The 23944-nt window shown below is 39.1% G+C and overlaps 1 long non-coding RNA gene and 1 pseudogene across 3 annotated transcripts in view; one reads left to right on the forward strand and one right to left on the reverse strand.

Moving 5' to 3' along the window:
• Positions 1-1098: 1098 nt before the first annotated feature.
• Positions 1099-23944, reverse strand: part of LOC140594554 (uncharacterized) — an 88171-nt gene continuing 65325 nt past the window's right edge. For all 3 annotated transcript variants that reach the window (XR_011995468.1, XR_011995466.1, XR_011995467.1), the window contains one exon: positions 1099-2718. This is a non-coding gene — a long non-coding RNA (uncharacterized lncRNA). The remainder of the gene's footprint in view (positions 2719-23944) is intronic.
• On the forward strand, positions 4218-5815 carry LOC140594789 (large ribosomal subunit protein eL36 pseudogene; annotated as a pseudogene).

Below are 23944 nucleotides of genomic sequence, written 5' to 3' on the forward strand. Positions count from 1 at the left end.
CACAATTCTTTGGTTTAGGATGCTTTGGAGGAAGAAAGAGGAAGGAAGAAACTACAAATTATCTGCTTTATTGGTGCTTTTGTAAGTATCATGTCATTTTTATCCCTATAATAATTCTATAAATTGTTATTTTCACTTTACTGATAAGACACTGGGGCTCAAGGAAATTAAAATCTTGCCCAAAGGCCCCATGGACAGTAGAATGAGGGCTCCAACTCAGGCCTGTCTGACTCCCAAACCAGCCCATGCTTCTCCACCATGTCATGCTCTTCCTGGGTCAGGGTGGGGATCCTGAGAACCACAGGAAAGAAATGTTTCTGCAGGGCTTGGCAATGACCTGGCTTCATTTCTTCCCAGTTCTCAGATGCACTAGCTGGTCTGCACGCAAGAGCCTTTTATCCTTCCTTCCACACAATCCTTTTAACTGAAACCAAGTGGCCAAAGCTTAACTGTAATTCTGCAGAACTGGCGGCAAGAGGCCTGGCTATGTCTTGGGCCGCTCACCCCAAACGTGATGTGCACAGAGAGTGGGGCTGACATTGTTTAGCTCTCTGCTCAGCAGTGCCCAGCCAAGCCTCCCGGTCTAAATTGAGCCCTTAATCGTTTTCCTGGCATTTGCTCAGACAGGATTTTATTTTCTAGTAATAAAAGCTCCTACATTGTAGGGGGAAAAAAAACAATCTGCCTTTTTTTCCTGCTTTTGTGAATGCTTCACCACCTGTCCTTTTTTTTCCCCCTTGTTTTTTGTGCTTGGGGCAGAGCCAGGTTGTTTTGTGCTTGCTGTCAAGTTTTGGGGAGCTCTTCATGGACAGAGAAATGTACTCACATTGACTGTGCCTCTGCTTATTACTGGCAGCTTCCCATCTCATGGACTGAGAGGTTTAATCCTACAGGCTTGACTTTTGGGTCTGTGGGTGGCACAGGGAAGAGGGGCCCAGGAAAGGAGAAATGAAATGAGTCACCAAGGGCTTCCCACCTAAGAAGCTCTTGATGGCTCACCTCTTTCCTTCAAGAGTTTTCAGTGGCTTCCCAGTGCCTGCAGAATCTAGTGCATACATTCTAAGATGGTATTCAGACCCACCTGCTTCCTCAGCCTCCTTTTTTTTTTTTTTTTGGTGAAAAAGAAAAGAAAAAAATATAGATACCTAAAAAAAAGTAAAAATGAAACTCATCAGAATCTTCACCACCATAACATATTGCTATCTATCTTTCCAGACCTATGTACAAATATACATAAATATATATGTATTTGAAATATGTAGATAATTTTTTGAATCATCCATTTTTAAAATTAATTATTTTTTATTTTTTACAAACCGACCTTTGAATAAGTTCAGCTATGAAATGAAAACGACAAGGGTCATTATCATCTAAATTCTGACCTACATATATGGTGACAAGTATTTTATAGCGTGAATTCAGGACAAACCCATGCCAGTCAAATAACAGCCAAAAAATATGTATACATATTTAAAACAAATTTAAGTTCTTTGCCATTTCAATTTGCCATTCTAGTCTTGTCTTTTGACAACTCCCACAGTGTACACTAACCATTATGTATCAGGCACTTTCACATTTCTACACAACTTTGTACCTGCTCTTCTTTCTGCCTGAAATGCTCTTGACACACTTCCTGGCACATGGTAAGCGCTAACAAAGTTAGTTACACCTCTTCACTTCCTTTCCTGTCTGGTGAGCTCCTATTTACTATTTAAATCTCTGCCAAAATAGCTCCATCTCTGTGAAACCCTGCTCTCTCCCCAAACCCACACTTGTCCACTCACCAATTAGCCACTCACTATCCATTTTGGGATCCATGGATTTGCCACCTCCCACCCCAACCTGTCTTAACACTGAGCTCTTCCAAGGATTGGCACCCAGGATGGGCTGGGAAACAGGCATCAACTCGGTCAGAAGCAGCAATTTTCTGGATGAAGTTGAGCCTATAGCAGCCTATAGCGGCCTATAGCAGAGGCCCAGGCACTGCTGGACTGGTCAGAGCAGTCCGTGAGCTGACATTTGGATAGAGATTCCCAAATTGCTAAGGAGACCCCTGTTGTTTCCTGGGCTCCTCCCTCTCTGGCAAGGGCCAACGTTCAACCTCAGAGAACATTATAGTGCCCGAGAGCTCTCTTGGCAGACCTCAGATGAATTGTTTACTCTCTCCTTGTTGAGTGAATGCAGGCTTCTGTGTGGTGTGTCCAATGCTGGGCACGTGTGAGACACTTCTCAAGGTGCTTGGGACAGAATTCTAGGCTTAATGGTGGTGGGCTGTGGGGGAGGGAGAAAACCCAGCATCCCCACCCTTGACCAGACTTCCTGCCATATCTTTGGAGGGGGGTTCATTTTGTTCTCTCTGACTCGCCTTTGCCCCCAGCTTCCTACACTGAGCTTCTACCCCCATCTCCACTTAAGAGGGAAATTTTATGTTTTCTTACTGGTGTGCAGTTGTTACCTGTCTCCTCTACCTGCCACCTCGCCATGCAGCTCCTATGTCGTAATCTTCCACATCCTTCCACCTGCCCTTCCCTCTTCTTCCAGACTTGGAAACACTGAGGTGAGAGTCAGGATTTACAGGGTGCTGCAGCTGATTTGAGCAGCATTTGTTGAAAGCATGAGTTCGGTGCTTCACAATGCCATGGCTCACTTTTGGGTGGTCTTCATCAAGAAAAGGGGCTTCTAGCCTTGCTGGGTAACACACCTCCAACCTCAGGCTTCCTGAGAATGAAAACAGGAAACAACAAAAGTGATGGAAACAACATCTAATGCTACCTAAACTCACATGGTGTCTACAGGTCTTACCAACCTGTGAAGATCACTATTGGGGTCATGTTAGGAGTTATGGCCTATGTTTTGCTCACCCTTCCTGTGAGACTTTGTCCCCTAGAAGCATTTCACAGCTACTCACAAGGACTCCTTTCATTTTTCCTCTCACGCTCATATTGGTGCCATCTCTGGATCACCTAGAGACTCGGGGGTGAGTTACAGTGGATGTCCTACGTGTTCATGTCTGCACCAAGAATGCTTTCTGCTCATGTGGAAACTCTTCAGGTGACTAAGCAGCATTGAATGCTTTGAAATTTTCCCTGTGTTAGGAAGACCACTGTCTCATCCATTCCTCCTCACCTCTATCCCCTCACTCTCTCCCCTGCCCCATTTTGCATCTTAGTTTGTCCTTAGCCCCTAAAGCATTAGTCCCTTTGTGAAAACAGCTCCCTCAGCTTTTTCATGAAGCCCCTCTTTCTGCTAAGTTCTGACTTCTGGGTGTGGCACTGGGCCAGCATACATGCTGCAGCTTCCTACCCAACTTTGTCTCTTTTTCTGGCATGTGAGCAAAACCATGTCCTCGTCCTTACGTGGAGTGACTCTCAGATGCCCCAGATGCCAGTTCTTCAAACATATCAGGCATGGCTCAAACCAATTAGGCTCAATTTGGGACCCCATTAAAACAATAAATGTTTTTCTAGTTCTTTCCAGTTTACAAAACCCTTTTACGTACCATTATTTCACTTAATCTTTGAAATAGCCCTTTGAAGTGCCTGTTATCTTTAGCCTCACTTTATGGGGAGTATAATAAGTTCAGACTACTTATTTAGTATGTGCTAGGAATTTTCAGTACTATTTTATAGAGTCCTGGGCCCCCTCTGTAATTGAACCATAATGCCCAAGACTTAGATAGTTGAGGAGGATGTGGATAAAGTCAAAATGGCTGTCTTCAGGGGCACCTGCCTTCAGCTCAGGCCATGATCTCAGGGTCTTGGGATCGAGTCCCATGTTGGGCTACCTGCTCAACTGGGAAGTCTGCTTCTCCCTCTTCCTCTGTGCCTACTCATGCTCTCTTTCTCTCTATCTCTCAAATAAATAAAATCTTTAAAAAAAAAAAAAAAGACCGTTGAGAAAGAATAAAGCAAAACAAAACAAAACAAAACAAAATCCAAACCCAAAATGGCTGTCTTGAGACCTGGAGTTGGATACAACTGGCAACACCCAGCGGTGATGGAAATCTCTGATAGAGCAATGGAGAGAATTATGCAGTCCAGGCAGAAATGGCTAGATTGTTTTTCCCAAGAAGCTTATGAGGCTTTTCTGTTCTTTTTTGGCTGGTCTTCATTTTTTCATCTGTGCTCCACAGTTCTTGGCTGGGACTTATCATATAGTTATTTTTGTGAGTCCTTTATCGTGCTTGTTCTACTGTAGGGTACTTGAGGGCAGATACCATGTCTGTGACATCTTTGCATGCTCTACAGCAAGAGCTAGGAATACAGTAAGTACTCAATAAATGTTGAAGGAATGAATGACTATTTATTCATGTTTCCCACTTAGATTTCCAAGTGAGTAATTCAACTGTAGCCATTTCTTTCCCATTAGCACTTTTGTCAGAGGGTAGGCATGGTGCATGATGAGGCAAATAACGCAAGCCTATTGGTCTCCTGCCTCATTTCTATGTCTTTATGTGGCCCAGCTACTCCCTTTTGGGTCCACTGATGTACCTTGCTTCCAGTTGCCCTCCCTTCCTGATCCCCACCCACCATTTCTGAGTCTAAACCAATTGAGGAAGTAGATCAACCACCTCAGTGCCACTAGTGGACTTGGCAGCCAGTCATTCACCTAAACTTGGGGTTTGATGGTCTAGTAACATGTTCTCCCAAGTGACATGTGTCCTCTTCCTGTCCATTGTTGACCCAAGCCACAGATCTGGCTTATACCCGATCTCTAGTTCTCCTGCTCAAAGGCACTGTCCCCCTTTAGGATTGGACATTGGCCCTGAGCTCAGCCTGAGACTGGGCCCTGACATCTGATGTGACACTTGCCAGCTGTTCTCCGGGGACAGGAACCTGGATCTGTATACCAGTCTATTGCTGCCCATGGATAATTTGTCTACAAACACTCCCCACCTGTCTGTCTGCCTGACTGGGGAAGGCAGACAGGATGCTTGGATTCCTCTCCATTGTGCTCTACTCATTTGATTGGACCAGTTGCTTTAGTCATGCTTGGGCTTGTTGTGTCTTCTGGCCATTGTGCCTCACCCATCTGGCTGCCAGTCTGGTATTTGCCTTTGCAGCTGGGCCTATTCCTTCTGCTAACGATCTGTCTGTGTATATGCAGGGCCAGGATTTTGTTTTGTCCTCTCTGCCTGTTTGGCATGGCTATGAGATGCCCATGGTGCCTTGTGTGTGCATACTCAAGTTAAAAACTCATTTGCTTTAATCTTACTGTGCTCCTTAAGAGGTTTGGCATGGAAGAAAGCTTGAAACTGATTGGATAAACTAAGGACTAATGGTTAGGGTGATTTTTATTGATCTGTCCTGTTTCTATTATGACTGATTTTTTGCCCATATTTAGTCAGATTCCAAATACTGCCTCCTAGGAAATTAATATCCTTGATCTAACTCAAATCAGATATATCTTAGTCATAAGGGTCCAGGTTCCTTTTGGGAGGTGTCACTTCACTGGACCAGATCTCCTACCCAGTCTGGGAAAACACAAGGGCCACAAGGTGACGAAGAACGTGAGCAAGCCGAGGCACAGCCGCCGCCGCGGGCGCCTCACCAAGCACACCAAGTTCGTGCGGGACATGATCTGGGAGGTGTGCAGCTTCGCCCCGTACGAGCGGCGGGCCATGGAGCTGCTCAAGGTGTCCAAGGACAAGTGCGCCCTCAAGTTCATCAAGAAGCGGGTCGGGACGCACATCCGCGCCAAGAGGAAGAGAGAGGAGCTGAGCAACGTGCTGGCGGCCATGCGGAAAGCGGCCGCCAAGAAGGACTGAGCCCCTCCCCAGCCCCGTACTAATAAAGCCTTCTCGAAAAAAAAAAAATCACCATTTGGGGGCCCTTTTATCATAATTGTTGTAAAAGATTTAGTCATGGCTTTCTTAAAATAGCAGTAAATTGTAACATCTTTTGAAAAGAGTTATTTGGTTCAAATAAATTAATGTTTCCATCTAGAACAGGCAATGGGATGCAGAATGAAGAGAAGTATGGAAGAACCATGTTACAGTTTGACAGCAGATCAGGGTCAGGTGTTCACTCTTGGGGGAGAAAGAAAGCATTGGGTTTGATGGATAGCACCATGATTAAATATTATTGCTTGTAGGGAGACTGGGGTGCCCTCCACTTGATTTTCTAATGGACATTTCAAATCTAACTTGTCCCAAACTGAACTTCTGATTGTCATTCCTGTCCATCCTCCTCCTACTTCATATCTCTATTTCAAATCTGCTTCACTCTAAGCTATCTTATTTTAGTGTGTGGTGGCTTTCTCCCTTTAGTTGTTTGAGTCCCAAATCTTGAATTCATCCTTGACTCATCTCTTTCTTTCACATCTCCTATATAACCTATCAGAAATTCTGGGAGCTTGGGCAGCCTGGGTGGCTCAGTGGTTTAGCATCTCCTTCAGCCCAGGGCCTGATACCTGGAGACCCAGGATCGAGTCCCATGTCCCATGTCAGGCTCCCTGCATGGAGCCTGCTTCTCCCTCTGCCTGTGTCTCTGCCTCTCTTTTTCTCTGTGTGTCTCTCATGAATAAATAAATACAATCTTTAAAAAAAAGAAAAAGAAAAAGAAAATGTCTTTAAAAAAAAGTTATTCCGGGAGCTTCACTTTAAAAATAATTTGATAATTGGACCATTTTCCACCATTTCCATTGTTACTTCCCCAGTCATTGTCTTCCTCTTGGTGTACAGGAAGAGCCTCTTAATAGGTCTCTCTGATTCTACCATTGTCCTTTCTTCTTCCCTCCTGCTAGATTATTCTCAGCACAGTATCTGTTGCAGCCATGGCTCCTAAAGTATGTTATGGTTCTCCAGTTTACCAAAAGTAAAAGCTAAAGTCTTCGTCATAACCTCCAGGGTCCTCAGGCCCTCAATTAGCTCTCTGACCTCATCTCCCATCACTTTCTCTCTTGTTAACTTTACTCTAGCCATGCTACCCTTGCTGTTTCTTGAACATGTCAGACATGTGTCTGCCTCAAGGCCTTGGAACTGGCTGTTCTCTCTTTCTGGAATGTTCTCTCAGAAATCTGATATTAGCTTGATCAGCTCCCTCTCATTCTTTGAATGTTTACTTAAATATTACCCTTTAAATGAGGCCTACCAGGACCATCTTTTTAAATACTGCCTCCACCCTGCTATCTATTCTAATTTTTCTTACCCAATTCAACTTCTTTCCTCGAAGTGCCCATCACCTTTTCACATACTATAATAACTTCTCTAGCTTTTAGCACAGAGTCTTGGTCAGAGTAGATTGGCAACAAGGGTTAGTTCTTGCTTTTTTGCCAGACAGGATGACTCTAAAAATTTTTTTAGTGTAGGTTTGCTTTACAAAATGTAGAACTTTCTTAAACACCATCTTTTTTTTTTTATTGTTGCAGTGAGATTCACATTATAAAAAATAAAACATTTTAAAGTGAACAAATCAATGGCATTTAGTGCATTCACAATATTGTGTAGCATCTATTTTTGGTCAGACCTTCATGTATTGTGTAGCTACTTCCAAAATATATTTGAATCAGCAGTACCTTTAAACTTGGTCTTCTAGCAATTTCTTTTGTGCCACAAATTTAAAGATAAAAAAATGAAACCACACTGACAACATAGATTGTCTGACCCCTTGACTATTTTACAGGAGGGAAATCTCAAACTGGGCAGCTTGGATATAGAGTTAAAAAAATAAATCCCTTTATGTTTATAGGTCTTAAAAAAACAAACCAACTTTCTGTGAAGTTCAGTGGTTTTGTTAATTGTTTCAAGATGTTGGATGTTTTAAAGTGCGTTGTAAAAGTCCTCCATGATGACAAAACAAAACTCATTAACTTGTACTTCCTTGTTGAGATTTTACTTAAAAATATAAAATGTGAAAGTTCAAGGTAGGACAGTCTTATAATTGCAGATTTAAACCCATTACCATTAGAAAAGGAAAAAATAGAGATAATATGATACATCTCTGCTTTGTTGAGCTAGATCTGGGAACCCTAAATCTCACTTCCTTTGTTCTTTCCTTGTCCCTTTACAGTACAACAAGGTTAATCCAAGAAAATTCCTAGAAGGATACATAAGAAATGGCTAAATTTTTGCCTCTGCAGTGGGGCTCTGGGAGTGGGAGGAGGAAGACTTATTTTATAATTACATAATATACCTTTGTATACTGTTTGAATGTCTACCAAGGCATGTATTACAGTTTCAGTAAAAAAAAAAAAAAAAAAAACAGTAACAGCAAGCTAAACTTTTGTTTAATTTCTCTGAGTACCCCATGGTTCTGGGCATTTATTAGTCAGAACTCTTTGTAATGATAGAAGCCCATATAAATTGGCCTCCACAAATAAGGGAGGTGGTTTACTGTGTCATAGAGCAGGGATGGGGTAGTTCACAGAACTACAGGAAGAACTGCAGGAATTAGGGTCTTAGGGCTAGAATCAAGGCCTCCATACTACCAGGAATTCTTTCTCCTGCTGCTCTTGTTATCATCTTTACTTGCATTTGCTCCTCTTTGCATGTTGGTGTCATTCTCTCCTACTTTTCCATATGGACATGGCTGCTGGTAGTCCTAGCTTACGAACCCCACAGGAAAAAAAAAAAAACCTTTCTCCCAGAGTTTCTATTTCAGTCTTGATGAAGATTCTAATTGGTTTTGTTTGTGTCACATGCTTCACCTTGAACTGTTGAAATTGCCAAAGAAGTTGGCCAGACCTGGATAATTTGCCCAGTGCATAGCCAAGGTAGAGGAATCTCATAACAGAAGAAACGTGTGAAAGCTTTTTGGGAGAAAACATAGATTACCAGTCTACTACAATCTACTTCTTAACTGCCCAGTCTAATACAAACTTCCCTCTTGTAATTAGCATTCCAAGAATGTCCCAGGCCAAAGTAACGTAGCCATCATGCAGATTCCTAAAATATATTCACTCTATCTTGATTTAGCTCTAAGTCCAAATCTTTGAAAGATCTTCCTTCTTCTTGGGAGGCTTTGAATGAGACTTTTCCTGGTTCAGCAACCCATGTCTAACTGAAGAATATAATATCCTCAATGAAAAACTCCAAAAAGGATTAAAAGGGGAATACATTATGTGGTGGTAATCTTTTTATAATAAGTATTACCTCCTACTGAACAGGAATAGCAAAGATGCACCCCTCTGGCAAAGGAATGAATTTCTTCAACACATATTATGGCAGCTTCAGGTTCTCCCAAATGGAAGGAATTTCACCAAAGTGAAGTACTTATGCAGGGTTAGAGGTCAAGCTTTCTCAGTTCCTCTGGTGCCTCTCAGACATGCCCATTCCAATAACTAGAACTCCAGCATTTGTATTAGTCAATCTTAAAGCACTATCTGTAAACAGAAATGGCTTTGCAGTAAAGTTACATATATTTATTTAATGTTTAATTTGTATTAAAATGGAAATCTGGACTTTTTTGTCTTTACTATTTTGAATTAGAAGGAATCACTCAGCTCATTTTTGAGTAGTGAACATGTTCTTCAGAATATATATATTTGTCTATCTATCTTGCATATATATCATCTATATCCATATATCTATATCTAAATACCCCTTTACAGGAAATAATAATTTAGGTAATTGTATTTTGAAGACTTTTTTTCAAGATTTTATTTTTTTATTTATTAGAGAGTGTTCATAAGCAGGGGGGAGCTGCAGGCAGAAAGAGAAGCAGGCTCCCCACAGAGCAGGGAGTCCTCTTTGGAGCTGGATCCCAGGATCCTGGGATCATGACCTGAAAGGCAGACACCTAACTGACTGAGCCATCTGGGCTCTCCAGGAGACTTGTTTTAAACAACCTTTCATGCTCTTGAGGAAGGGGCATGGTGTTATTGGTTTCTTACCTTTTTCACTGGGCTTTGATTTTTTTCATTGGTCATAGAAGTTCTTTCTAATGATACTGAGTCCAGTCTTAAGGACTTTAGTGAGGGGGGCAGGGGAAAGAGGGACTAAAGCTTCAGGTATGAAAGGATGAAAGGGAAGTGGTGAGAAAGTAAGAAGAGCCATTAACCCAGAGTTAGGAAAATGGTTCAAGAAAAATCTGGGCAAGTGAATTTAGAAAACTTGTGTGATGGGCCTTGTCTTTGTGCCCTGGAGTCACATTGGATCAGAAACATTCCCAGCTGACTGTACACTTTTTATAGGATTGAAAACCTTACATTATCTATTCCCAGGACTTTTTAAAAAAATGTTTTATTTATTCATGAGAGACATACAGAGAGAGGCAGAGACACAGGCAGAGAGAGAAGCAGGCTCCCTGCAGGGAGCCTGATGTGGGACTCAATCCCAGGACTCTGGGATCACGACCTGAGCTGAAGGCAGATGCTCAACCACTGAGCCACCCAGGTGTCCCATATTCCCAGGACTTTTGAAGATCAAGATCGCCCTTTATGAAACCTTGATCATTTTGTCAGATGTCCTCCAAAGTTTTCCTTCCAACAGAAGCAATGCCTAGCTTACCAGCTTATACCTTAATTCAGTATCTGCCACTGGCTAACCCTCATAGTGTTCCTTCTAAAATTATTAGACTAAAGGGGACCCCTAGACCCTCAGGGAAACGATGAAGAAGAATTTCCACACCAGAGCCCCCAAGCTGGGATAGCAACAAATGAATCTTATTCCTAATCTGTTTCAAGTCAGGCAACATAGAACTGAGTTTTTTCTTTCTTCTTTTTTTTTTAAAAGATTCTTACAATTTTTTTTAGATGTTATTTAATTATTCATGAGATACAGAGAGAAAAAGAGAGTCAGAGACATAGGCAGAGGGAGAAGAAGGCTCCCTGGGAGAAGCCTGATGTGGGACTCGATTCTAGGATCCTGGGATCATGACCTGAGCCAAAAGCAGATACTCAACCACTAAACCACCCTGGTGTCCCCCCCTCCCATTTAAAAAAAAGATTTTATTTATGTATTTAAGAGAGAGAGAGTATGAGCAAGGGGAAGGGCAGAAGGAGAAGCAGACTCCCTGCTGAGCAGGGAGCTTGATTGGTAGGGGAGGCTCAATCCAGGACTCTGGGTTTATGACCTGAGCCAAAGACAGACACTTAACTGAGTCAACCAGGCTCCCTTTTCTCCTCTTTCTAATGATACTTTGCCTAAGGTTGCATGGAGACTCAAGGCAAAAGTTTAAAAGTTTAACCACTTGATTCTCCACTGTACATCTCAGACTATTAACTCCTCATCTAGAGTGGAGAATAGTGAAGGGAAGGTTAGAGAGCCTCCTACTTTTCTACAATAATCGTTCTTTCTTTTTTTTAGATTTTATTTTTGAGTAATCTCTACAACCAGTATGGGGCTTCAACTCACGACCCGGAGATCGAAAGTTACATGCTCTACTGAGTGAGCCCGCCAGGCAACCCTACAATAACAATTCTTAATTTCCTCTGTTTTTTGTTCATAACTTTCTTTTCTGGGACCAAATAATTCTCAGAGAAGAGGAACACTTAAATTAACTCAAGTAAAACGGTATATTTATTATATGGTTCTAACATCTCATGTCCAAGACAGTGAGGCAATGCTATAGGTGTTTATGGAGAAGAAATGACCTTAGAGGGTCAGCAAAAGGGAAATGGAGACTAAAGAAGGAAGGCTGTTCTTATCCTGGGATGATTTGGTCTCTCTTCTTGCTTCTGTCTGTTTTGGTTTTCCATGCAGAGCATGCACTTCTTATTCATGGTGTCTTTGATCCTATAGTTTCAGCTTGGTTCAGTGTCTCACAATGGGAGAGAGGTAGTTGCCCAAAAGGAAACTGGAGTGCTACTAGGAAGAGAGAATGAATTCTGGGCAGATAAAAAATGAAAAATTTGCATAATAATGACCAATCTGTTCAAGTGAATTCAAGTTGGCTGAATTGTTTGCCATGTCTGAAGTGAAAGTCACCATGCCACCCAAACCCTAGCGCCTAGCCCCATCCGCGGAACTGGAAGATACCCAATAAATGTTTGCTGAGTGGATAAATGGATGACTGGGGCTGAAGGCAGGATCTATGTTTGATTAATTTGATTCATCTTTGTAACACTCATAAAGCACCTGATAGACTTTTTTTATACATGGCAGATGTTGCAAAAGTATTAATAGAATAACTCTCACTTCCTTTGTTCTGAGTCTTGTATTTTTTAAAGAGGCAGAATCATTGTATAGTACAGTGGTCTCCAAACCAAGTGGAGTATACAAGACAGTCCACTGTGTATGCAAAAAAAATTATGACTCCTCTATGTGTTTACATAATAAGAAAAATTAAATGTTACTAACATCTAATAAATAGATTGACATTGGTACTTTCACATAGGTCAAATGTGAAATGTAGTTCACAGAGTGCTCTGAGGGAAGAGAGAGGTTCTCATAACACAGAAGGCTTGACTAAGTTTTTTTTTTTTTTGTGGGTGTTGGTGTTCAGCATGCTGTAATTATATTGCAGTTCATATGGGTCGAGGTGGATTCAGAGAGTAGTATATTATCTAGTTTTAACTAAAATAACCCTCACAAAATGAATAAAAGTCTTCAAAAGCTATCTGTGAAGAAATTATGAAGGTGATACCTCATATGGAAACAATGAGAAAATGGTTGGGCGAACACTTCCCCTTTTATGAGTTCTTTGTGATCCATGTTGAGATAGAGAAACAACAATGATATAGTCAGATCTAGTAAATAGCAATCCAAAAATTTAGAAATTTTCATGGAGTCTCTTGGAACTATGGATTAAAATAATATCATTAATAATAGACATTGACCCAAACTGTACATTGGGCTTGAGTTTTATCTTTGTAACTGTCATGATTATTGTGACATTTGGATATGAAGCATCCAGAGCATTAAAGGGCAGATCTCTACAGCTTTTTTTTACAATGATGTTTTAGCCAGGCAATGCTCAAATTCACTTAACATAATTTCACTAACTTTATGGTTTTTGCTTGAGGATAGAAGTTAAAAAGCTGCATACAATTAAGGAAACAATCTTCGGCCATGGGAAAAATTGGCTGAAATAATAAGCAAAAAAAGTGTTCCTTTGTCAGCAGAAAGCCTTGGAAGATGCCTAGAAAACATTGATGAAGATCTGAAGAAACAAGCATTAGGATAGATTTGACAATGTGGGAAGTTTCTGATATGGTTGGATCAAAGTACAGATGTTTCTAACTTGTCTCAGTTTATGATATTTGCTACATTCTGTTTCAACAATGAAATACATGAAAAACTATTCTGTCTCTCACTCTCTTTCCACTGATGTAAAGATATCCTGGGAGGAATATATTAATTATAAATATATTAATGACTTCTTTAATAAAAGAAGTGGTAAGGCTAGAGGGACAGAACCACAAGAGAAATTTAATCACTGCATCATTCATAGACAGCTATTACAGAAAGGAATTCAAAGCTTTAGTGTTTAAAATTCCAGGAGTATATGATGGTGAATCTTATGAAACAGAACCATTACTAGTAAAAATTTTATAATGATCTAGGGTTTGCAGATTTTTCTGTAAAGAGGAAAATAGTCAATGTTTTAGGTTTTGCAGGCCATATGGTCTGTGTCACAACTTTTCAGATCTACTCTTGTATGGTGAAAGCAGTCATAGACAATATGTAAATGAACAAGTCTGACTGTGTTGTGGTAAAAATTTATAGATACAGTGGTGAGTTGGATCTGAACTGAGGACTGTAGTTTGCTGACCCTTGCTTTATAATGAACCAGGAATAGCCATGAACATGGAGGTTCACTGTTTTTATCTTGTGTCAAAGCCCTTAAAAACGTTGCTAAAGTTAAAGAAAAATCTCCAATTTATTGACCTTTTATGTGATGACAAGTGGTTGTTGGTAATATGCAACATACCAGATAAATTAAAAGAAAAATAAGGACAGATTAAATAGCTCGTTTCTACCAGGTGAAGTGACATTTAATAATGAAAAACTAGCTGCTTTTTAAAAGAAACCTAGAGGACATTTTTGAAAATGGCTTTTGGGGAATGTTTTTTATTGTTATATTGTTTAGTTGTCGGAATTCTATGTCTGTCACCTGCATACTTAATAAACTTGGAAACAGAATTTTCCCATATGTTTAATACTTCCCCAGAGAGTTTTAGTGGGTTTTGAATCTATTTGTTAAAAAAATGTAAATATGCAAATCCTTCCAGTTTGTTTGCAGGAATAATTTTTTGACATCAAGCATGATGGAAATTTATTAGCCAAACTTCAACAAAAACTTCTGTATAAATGGTGGCTAGGATTGAAAAATGAGTATTATGATTTAGTGAGGTTAGTGAGAGACTAATGTTTGGTTCCAATAGGAACTTCCATGTGAAGTTCTTTTTCTAGCTATGAGAACTATTACAATTAAGTGTTGATATAAACTGAACTTAGAAGCCTTCAAACAAAACATTAAACCAAGGCTCTAAAAATAATAAGGCATATTCAAATACATTGCTTACAGTTTTTCTTTGTTCTAGAAATTAGTGAAATAAAGACTATTTAAAGTGGGTTTTTTTCATAGTTTTCTGGATTTAAAAAGATTTGAATATAGTTGATACACAATGTTATATTAGTTTCAGGTGTATAGTATAGCGATTCAACAAATTTATACATTTTGCTATGCTCACCACAAGCATAGCTACCATCTGTCACTATACACTATTATAGTAACATTGACTATATTCCTTATGCTGTGCCTTTTAGTTGTGTGATTTATTCTTTCCATATCTGAAAGTCTGTGTTTCCCACTCCCCTTCACCTATTTTGCCCTATTCCCTACCCTCTTCCTAACTGGCAACCATCAGTTCGTTCTCTGTATTTACAGATCTCATTCTATTTTTGTTATTCTTTTTTTTTCTTTCTTTTTTTTTTTTTAGATTACACATGAGTAAAATCATGTAGTATTTGTTTTTCTCAGCCTAACTTATTTCACCTAGTATAATACTCTCTAGGTCCATCCATGTTGTCTCAAATGGCATGATCTCATCTTATTTATGGCTGAATAGTATTGTTTATGTATATGCATACAGAAGCACACATAAACACATCCCACATCTTCCTTATCCATTCATCTATTGACACTTAGGTTGCTTCCATATCCTGGCTATTGTAAATAATACTGCAATAAGCAGAACTGCAAACATCTTTTCAAATTTGCATTTTTGTTTTCTTCGGGTAAATACTCAGTAGTGGAACTACTGGATTGTATGGTATTTCTATTTAGTTTTTTGAGGAACCTCTATACTGTTTTCCACAGTGGCTGCACACAATTTGTATTTCCACCAATGGTGTGTGAAGGTTCTTTTTTCCCCACATCTTCATCAACACTTGTTATTTCTTGTCTTTTTTATTTTAGCCATTCTGTAGGGGTAAAGTGATATCTCATTGTGGTTTTGATTTCCATTTCCCTGATGATTAATGATGGTAAGCATCCTTTCAAGTGTGTGTTGACCATCTGTATGTCTTCTTTGGAAAAATTTCTATTCAGGCCTCTGCCCATTTTTATTTTTATTTTTATTTTATTTATTTATTTATTTTTAATATTTTTAATTATTTATTTATTTATTTATGATAGTCACACACAGAGAGAGAGAGAGAGAGAGAGGCAGAGACACAGGCAGAGGGAGAAGCAGGCTCCATGCACCAGGAGCCCGACGTGGGATTCGATCCCAGGTCTCCAGGATCGTGCCCCAAGCCAAAGGCAAGCGCCAAACCGCTGCGCCACCCAGGGATCCCTTCTGCCCATTTTTAAATCAGATTCTTTGCTTTTTTGGTGTTGAGTTGTATAAGTTCTTTATATATTTTGTTATTAACCCCTTATCAGATATATAACTTGTAAATACCTCTCCCATTCAGTAGCTTGCCTTTTGGTTTTATTTTTTTTTTATTTTTATTTATTTTTAATTTTTTTTTATTTATTTATGATAGTCACACACAGAGAGAGAGAGAGGCAGAGACACAGGCAGAGGGAGAAGCAGGCTCCATGCACCGGGAGCCTGACGTGGGATTCGATCCCGGGTCTCCAGGATCGCGCCCTGGGCCAAAGGCAGGCGCCAAACCGCTGCGCCACCCAGGGATCCCGCCTTTTGGTTTTATTGATGGTTTCCTTCTCTGTGCAAAATCTTTTTATTTTGGTGTAGTCTCAATAGTTTATTTTTGCATTTGTTTCCCTTGCCTTAGGATACATGTCTAGAAAGATGTTGCTATAGCTGATATCAGAGAAATGACTACCTGCGTTCTCTTCTAATAGTTTTATGGCTTCAGCTCTCATATTTAAGTCTTTAATCCATTTTGTGTTTATTTTTGTGTATGGTATTAGAATGTGAAACTTCGTTATTTTACATGTAGCTGTCTAGTTTTCCCAGCACTGTTTATTGAAGAGACTTTTCCCAATTGTGTATTGTTGCCTCCTTTGTCATAGATTAGTTGACTATATAAGTGTGAGTTTATTTCTTGGCTTTTTATTCTGTTCTATAGATCTGTATATCTATATTTTTGCCAGTACCATACCATTTTGATTACTATAGCTTTGTATTAAATCTTGAAATCTGGAACTGTGATACAACCAGCTTTGCTTTTCTTTCAAACTCCTTTATGGGGAGTTTGAAAAAAACAAAAAAACAAAAAAACAAAAAACAAACTCCTTTATGGTTCCATACAAATTTTAGTATTATTTGCTGCAGTTTTGTGACTCTTCTTCTGGATTTTTTAATGTTTATCTTATGTAAATTTTATCATATAGAGTAGCATGTGTATATTTTATAAATAAAAAATACATGTATTGGAGTATATATATTAAATCTTTTAAAAAAGAAATTCATAGTGATATATGATCCAAAAAGTCCAAAGAGTATTGTATTTAGTAGGGAAGTAGTGTGGCATAGCCAAACATTCATAAACGGAAGCCACACAGATCAGCTGTGGTTACTAACAGTAACTACCATTTAATAAGTTGCTCTTAGGGCTAGGCATCGTGTTAGATTAGTTGCAGAAATCATCTCATTTTACTCTGTCCAAAATCATACGCAGGAGGAATGACATGCTGTATCTCCTTTTATGTCCACCTAACACATCCCAGGATACTTTGAGGGTAGGCTGGGTCTCGTGTTACATGGCCCTCAGATTCTTTCAACTCTAAAATTGCTGGTTGAGCTCTTGTCTCTCAGGCTCTAAAAATCATTAAAAGGAATTTCTGTGGCATCCACTGAACAAAAGGAAAATAATCCATAAAATCACCTCTTAACATACTGTTGTAATCAATTCTCAGTTCAATGGGGTATTGGCAGGAAGGATGGAATGGTAGGTTCAGAAAAATCTACAATTGCAGCTAAAACAAAATTATGATTAACTCTCTGTTACCTGGAGATAATTAACTGTAATTATAATGTTGGCTAGACCTGGGTGGCATTTCTTTCCCAGTGGGGTGGGCTCTTGGGGGGGCCATACTAAGTCCATTTTTCTAGGAAAGCTCAGAAGACAGGTGGTCTCCTCTCATCCTACTTCTTGTTGGAGTAGAGGCTGGTAATCTGAACTCCTTATTTGCTGCCCATTGCTAACCCTGTAGGCTGGGGCAGCATGCCACTCTCAGAGCACTGCTACACTTTGACTACCATTGATCAAATCTGAATAGTAGAGCAGGGACTAAATATTACCATCTTACAGATGAGAAAATGGAGGCTTGAAGAGATGAAGTAACTTGTTCACTGACTGAAAACTGTATCAGAGTTGGGATCAGAGCTTGGGTCTGGCTGATTCAAAAGCCTATGTGTCTTTCACTGCTTCCCTGCCACTTAACTTGTGGAGTTGGGCCTATTGGGGCAGAGATATTTTTGGAGGGAGACTCTTCCTTCTTGACTTTCAAAATATATCATATTGGCAGATGCCAGTTCTGCTTATTCCAAGTGATACCTTGTGCATCTCTTCTTCTGTGACTTTGTTGAGAGTCAGAAAGGACTTCGAAAATCATCTATGCCAATGGTCTCATTTTACAATGAACAAAATGAATGCCCAGAAAGATAAAGTAACTTACCCAGGGCCCCCATGGTAATTAGTGATGGCTATAAACCTGCTGTGTTTGAACTTTTGAACTCCTCACATTTTGGGAAAAAAGATCCCAGAATATAAATGTGTGTGATTCAGCTTAAGTTTTCAAACATCTATAATTGAGCAGCAGAGTTATAATTTTCGTAAGAAATAGGCCACATCATGGTTTTCATCAAACTTATTTGAAACCTGAAGCCTGCTTGGGGTGGCACTTATAGTCTACTAACCCTGGGTTTGTTCTTACTCTTGTTTGCCTTGACTTAAAAAGATGAACCATGTGATTCCCAAGAGTTTGGAAGCTTTACTGATGTTTTCAATAAAACAGCATGTAGAACTAGAACTCTTCTATTTTAGGATTTTTTTTTTTCTGGTCACGAGGCAATGAGTAACTATCACTAAACTCTATTTCTATCTGAGATTGAATTTATGAAAAACTCTGATTAGTTTTTTTTTAGCTTGCACCTGAGCCTGTAGAATTACACATAGCTTCTAACTTGCCCTTTCTTCTTGTTATGGAGAATGAGTGAACTTACTAAATAGCAGCTAAAAGCAGCAGAATTATTTTTTTGTTTTCATTCATTTATTCAAACAATAAAAAACATATTTAACACTTACCATGTGCCAGGCCCTGTGTTCATCCTTGCTTTTGAAAAGGCATTCATGGTCTAGTAGAGGAGACATATCCATATGTGGTTTTTGAAATGACACATGATGAATGTTGTCATAAGTATATATAGCATTGGGAAACTTCTTTTTGCCCAGAGGAGGTGGAGAAGACACTGGCAAAGTGACATTTGATCTGGGCATTAAAGGATGAGTAGGAGTTCATTAGGCGGAAAAGAAAGGCTGACACAAACAAAGTATAAAGAGGAATAAATTCCAACTGGGTGGTAAAATCTCATAATGTAAATGTGAATGACTGGTATTTCAACACATTGGGTCCATGGAAACTCATTTCAAGCTTTTAAAATCTATTTTTAAAAACTAATTTTTAAAGCTAAGTTGTAATTATTATTTGGCATTGCTGGCTATCATTGTGCTTCACTGTTAGGTGCTTTAAATCACAGCAATTCTGTGATGTGGCTATTGAGGAAGAAATGGAGTCTCAGGGAGCTTAAACGCTTTGCCAATGTCACAAAACTAGTAAGAGACCTAGCAAGAGTTTTGCTCTTCAAATATGCTTTCACTCACTAAAGTTTTTATTTTTGGTTCAAATAATAGTCTTTACTATAAAGTATAAAACAAACCTTTAAGAATGATTTATTAAATGAACTTTAAAGTATATAGGAGAATTTAAATTTAAAAAGAGCTCATCTGGTCCAAGGCCTTGAGGTATAGATTAAGAACTAGTCACTCAGGTTAGGTGACACACTTAATGATGGGGCTACTTAGGATAGCAACTGATAGTTGATCTTTTGCTTCCATCTGGTCTTTTGACACTGAATGCCAATTATGCATCTTGGAGATATAAAAGTAAGAAATAGTTTCTGCAAAAAAGTTTAATAACTTGCCTGAAGCTCATAAGGAATAGACCTGGCATAGAACCTAGGCAGTCTGGTTCCAGACCCCATGCTCTTAACTTTGCTTTTAGAGAGGAGTGGAGATGGAAGTGAGATGGGCAGCCCCACTTTAATTCTGTCATAGTTTGCTCAAAGAAGTTTCTCACATATATTTAGTACCTCAGTGTCCCTATTCGCAGTCACATTTGCCTAACACATCACCATTTATAAAGTACCTCAATAAGCTTGACTTTGATGGCATTTCACAACAACCCCAGGAGGTATAGGCAGGGCTTTGTTATGCTTATTTTGCAGATGAGGAACCAGGCTTAGACAGGCTAAAGAAATTGTTCAGCTTTAGTCACCTCTATGCAGAGATGGCATTTGAACCTGTTGAAAAGTGAAAAAAAGTAATCACTAACTCTAAGATGCTTATTACCATATAGATGTGGCAAAATAATGTCTATAAATGAAAAACAAAATGTGATATGTTTTCTAAGAGGTAAGAGTAGGATGATTACAGGTTCAGATGACAAGTAAATCATGTCCTCTTGGCTTTCTGTTAGAGAGGGATATGAGCTGGGTTATAAGTGTGGGAAAGATACGAACAGGTATTCCAGGGGAGGCATGAGTAGAGACCTAGTTTGTGAGCCTCTGTTTCATTCTCAGATCCTAACAGCTGGCTCCTTCATCACTGTTTTTGAAGACTCAAACTATCCAGGCTAGTCTGAACAAGAGTTAGCTTGGCTTTTTCCCTTTCACATTGGAAAGCTTCCATCATGTTCCCCAGATCCTGTGATATTCCTCAGGTCATGGTCCTGTAGTTTGGATTTCTGCTGTCTTGGTTATCTGATCATGCCCATAAGGATGCCTGCTTCCCAGTCCAGTACCTATGGCCTTGCTTTTTCCATGAACACACCCATGGATGATGTTTCTTGCCCTCACCATTGGACAATACCTGTTTTTCACACAGTTGACCCTATGCAGTTAATTATTCAGGCAGCTCTGAGTTCCAGTCCACCTTCTAGTCCTGTCCTTTTCTCAAAATGCTTTAAGCACTTTATCTCATTTGCCTGAGAGCTTTATAGGGAGAAAGGACTTCAGAATGGACAGAGTACTTGGACATGCTTTCTGAACTTAAGCTTTCTGAAAGTAGAACTATCTCTTATTGCTTTCTGAATCTTCTGTCAACCTAGGTGAGGATTATAAATACTCATAGTGCATGAAGAAATGAAAAGAATGGTAGGAAATAATGCTAGAAGAAGTATGTTAAGGGTGCAGAAGAAATATTTAAGTGGTGTCCTCATAAAGCAGAGCTTTCTTCACAATTGGGATAGATGGTTTTACCATTGGGAAGAGAGGAAAATAATAAAAAGGAAGAATAAATGGATCTTACTAATAGCCTTCAATAAGAGGTTTCACCTGTGATTGATCTTTAAAAATATTTTATTTATTTATTTATTTATTTATTTATTTATTTATTTATTTATTTGAGAGAGAGAGAAGGGAGAGGGAAAGGGACAAGCAGATTCTTTGTTGAGTGTGGAGCCCAGTGTGAGGCTTGATCCCATGACCTTGATATCATGACCCAAGCTGAAACTGAGAGTTGATGCTTAACCAACTGAGCCACCCAGGCACCCTCATCCATGGTTTATTTTGATCCCTGACATTGTAGACTAAGAAACTGAGACCCAAATATATTAAGTAATTTGCTTAAAATTATACAGTTAGCCAGTGGTAGAGCCAAGATTTTGATGTAGACTGTCTGATTCTACTGGGTTTTGTTCCCATCAGCCAGAGTAGAAAACACCATAATTTGTGGACTTTGAATAGAGTACTCAGAATGGTTTTGCCTCAATACTGGAGAAAAATTAGCCTCAGGATAAATGTTGCATTGATCCAGCTCAACAAAAAATTGGAAGCAAACCCCAAAAGGATCAAACTGTTTACAAGTAATTTATGATGTCCCAGAACCAAACTCAAAAATATTTATAGGACTACAAAAAATCCATTGTTTGACATTTCTCCATAGAAGCATCCAAATGGCCAACAGACACATGAAAAAATACTCAACATCGCTCAGCATCAGGGAAATACAAATCAAAACCGCAATGAGATACTACCTCACACCTGTCAGAGTGGCTAAAATTAACAAGTTAGGAAATGACAGATGTTGGTGAGGATGCAGAGAAAGGGGAACCCTTTTACCTGTTGGTGGGAATGCAAGCTGGTACAGCCACTCTGGAAAACAGTATGGAGGTTCCTCAGAAAGTTGTGAATAGAACTACCCTACAACCCAGCATATTACTAGATATTTACCCCAAAGATACAAATGTGATCCCAACAGAAACCTGCACCCCAATGTTTATTGGCAATGTCCATAATAGCCAAACTGTGGAAAGAGCTGAGATATCCATCGACAGATGAATGGATAAAGAAGATGTGATATATATATATATATATATATATATATATATTAGCCATAAAAAATGAAATCTTGCCATTTGCAATGACATGGATGGAACTAGAAGGCATTGTGCTAAGCGAGATAAGTCAATCAGAGAATTATCATACAATTTCACTCGTGAAATTTAAAAAGCAAAACAGAGGAGCATAGGGGAAGGGAGGGAAAAATTAAACAAGATGAAATCAGAGAGGGAGACAAACCATAAGAGACTCTTTTTTAAAAAAAAATATTTGATTTATTCATGAGAGACACACAGAGAGAGGCAGAGACACAGGCAGAGGGAGAAACAAGCTCCCTGCAGGGAGCCTGATGTGGGACTCAATCCCAGGACCCTGGGATCATGACCTGAGCCAGAGGCAGATGCTCAACCACTGAGCCACTGAGGTGCCCAAGAGACTCTTAATCCTAGGAAACAAACTGAGAGTTGCTGGAAGGGATGGGGGATGGGGAATGGGGTAAAGGTGATGGACATTAAGGAGGGCATATGATATAATGAGCGCTGGGTATATGCAACTGATGAATCACTGAATTCTACCTCTGAAACTAATAATACACATGTGAATTAATTGAATTTAAATAGAAATAAAAGGAAAACAAACAAAACAAAAATATCCATTGTTCAACAAAGTGAAATTCATGGGATCCCTGGGTGGCGCAGTGGTTTAGCGCCTGCCTTTGGCCCAGGGCGCGATCCTGGAGACCCGGGATCGAATCCCACGTCGGGCTCCCGGTGCATGGAGCCTGCTTCTCCCTCTGCCTGTGTCTCTGCCTCTCTCTCTCTCTCTCTCACTGAGTGCCTATCATAAATAAATAAAATAAAATAAAATAAAAAAGTTTAAAAAAAAAAGTGAAATTCATAAGGTCTACATCCAATCAAAATACATCAAACATGCAACGAGGCAGGAAAACAGTACTCATAATGAAGAGAAAAATCAACCAATAAAAACTGACCCAGAAATGACATAGGTGATATAATTAATAGACAAGGATATTAAAACAGTTAGTATCATTGTATTCCATATGTTAAGCCAGAGTAAAAATTCATCATATTAGAGATACTGAAGATACTTTAAAAAAACCCAAGTGAAACTTCTAGAGATGTAGATTATAATAGTTGAAGCCAACAGTCCTCATGAAAAGATGCTCATCTTTGGTGAAGTGTCTGTTAAGGTCTTTGAAACATTTTTTTTTAGTCTGTTTTCTTATTGTTGAGTTTTAAGAGTTCTTTGTATATTTTGAATATCATTCTCATTCCCTTATCAGATGTGTCTTATGCACATATTTTCTCTTATTCTGTAGTTTGTCTTCTTATCATCTTGCCATTGTCTTTCTCAGAGCAGACATTTTTAAATTTGATGAAGTCCACCTTATCAATGATTTCTCTCATGGATCATGCTTTTGGTGTTTTATCTAAGAAGTCATATCCACACTCAAGATCATCTAGGTTTTGTCCTATGTTATCTTTTAGGAGTTTTATACTTTTGTATGGCTTTATGTTTAGATCTGTGAGCCATTTTTGATTTATTTTTAGCATGGGGATATCCATTTCCAACAATTTGTTGAAGATTGTCTTTGCTTCATTATATTGCTTTTGCTCCTTTGTCATAGATCAGTTGACTGTATTTCTGGGATTTCTATTTTTGTCTGTTCTTTTCTCAGTACCACACTGTCTTGATTACTGAAGCTTTATGGTAAGTCTTGAAGTTGGGTATTGTCAGTCTTTCAACTATACTCTCCAACATGTTGGCTATTCTAGCCTTTCCATACAAATATCAGAGTCAGTTTGTTGATATCCACAAAATTACTTGCTGGGATTTTGCATTGAATCTGTAGATCAAGTCATGAAGAACTGACATCTTGACACTATTGAGTCTTTCTATCCATTATTCTTTTGTTTTGTTCATCAGAGTTTTGCAGTTTTCCTCATGTAGATACTGGGAATATTTTGTTAGATTTATATCAAAGTATATTAATATTTTGGTCACTAAT

The sequence above is a fragment of the Vulpes vulpes genome, chromosome 12, assembly GCF_048418805.1.
Source record: "Vulpes vulpes isolate BD-2025 chromosome 12, VulVul3, whole genome shotgun sequence".
NCBI lineage: Eukaryota > Metazoa > Chordata > Mammalia > Carnivora > Canidae > Vulpes > Vulpes vulpes.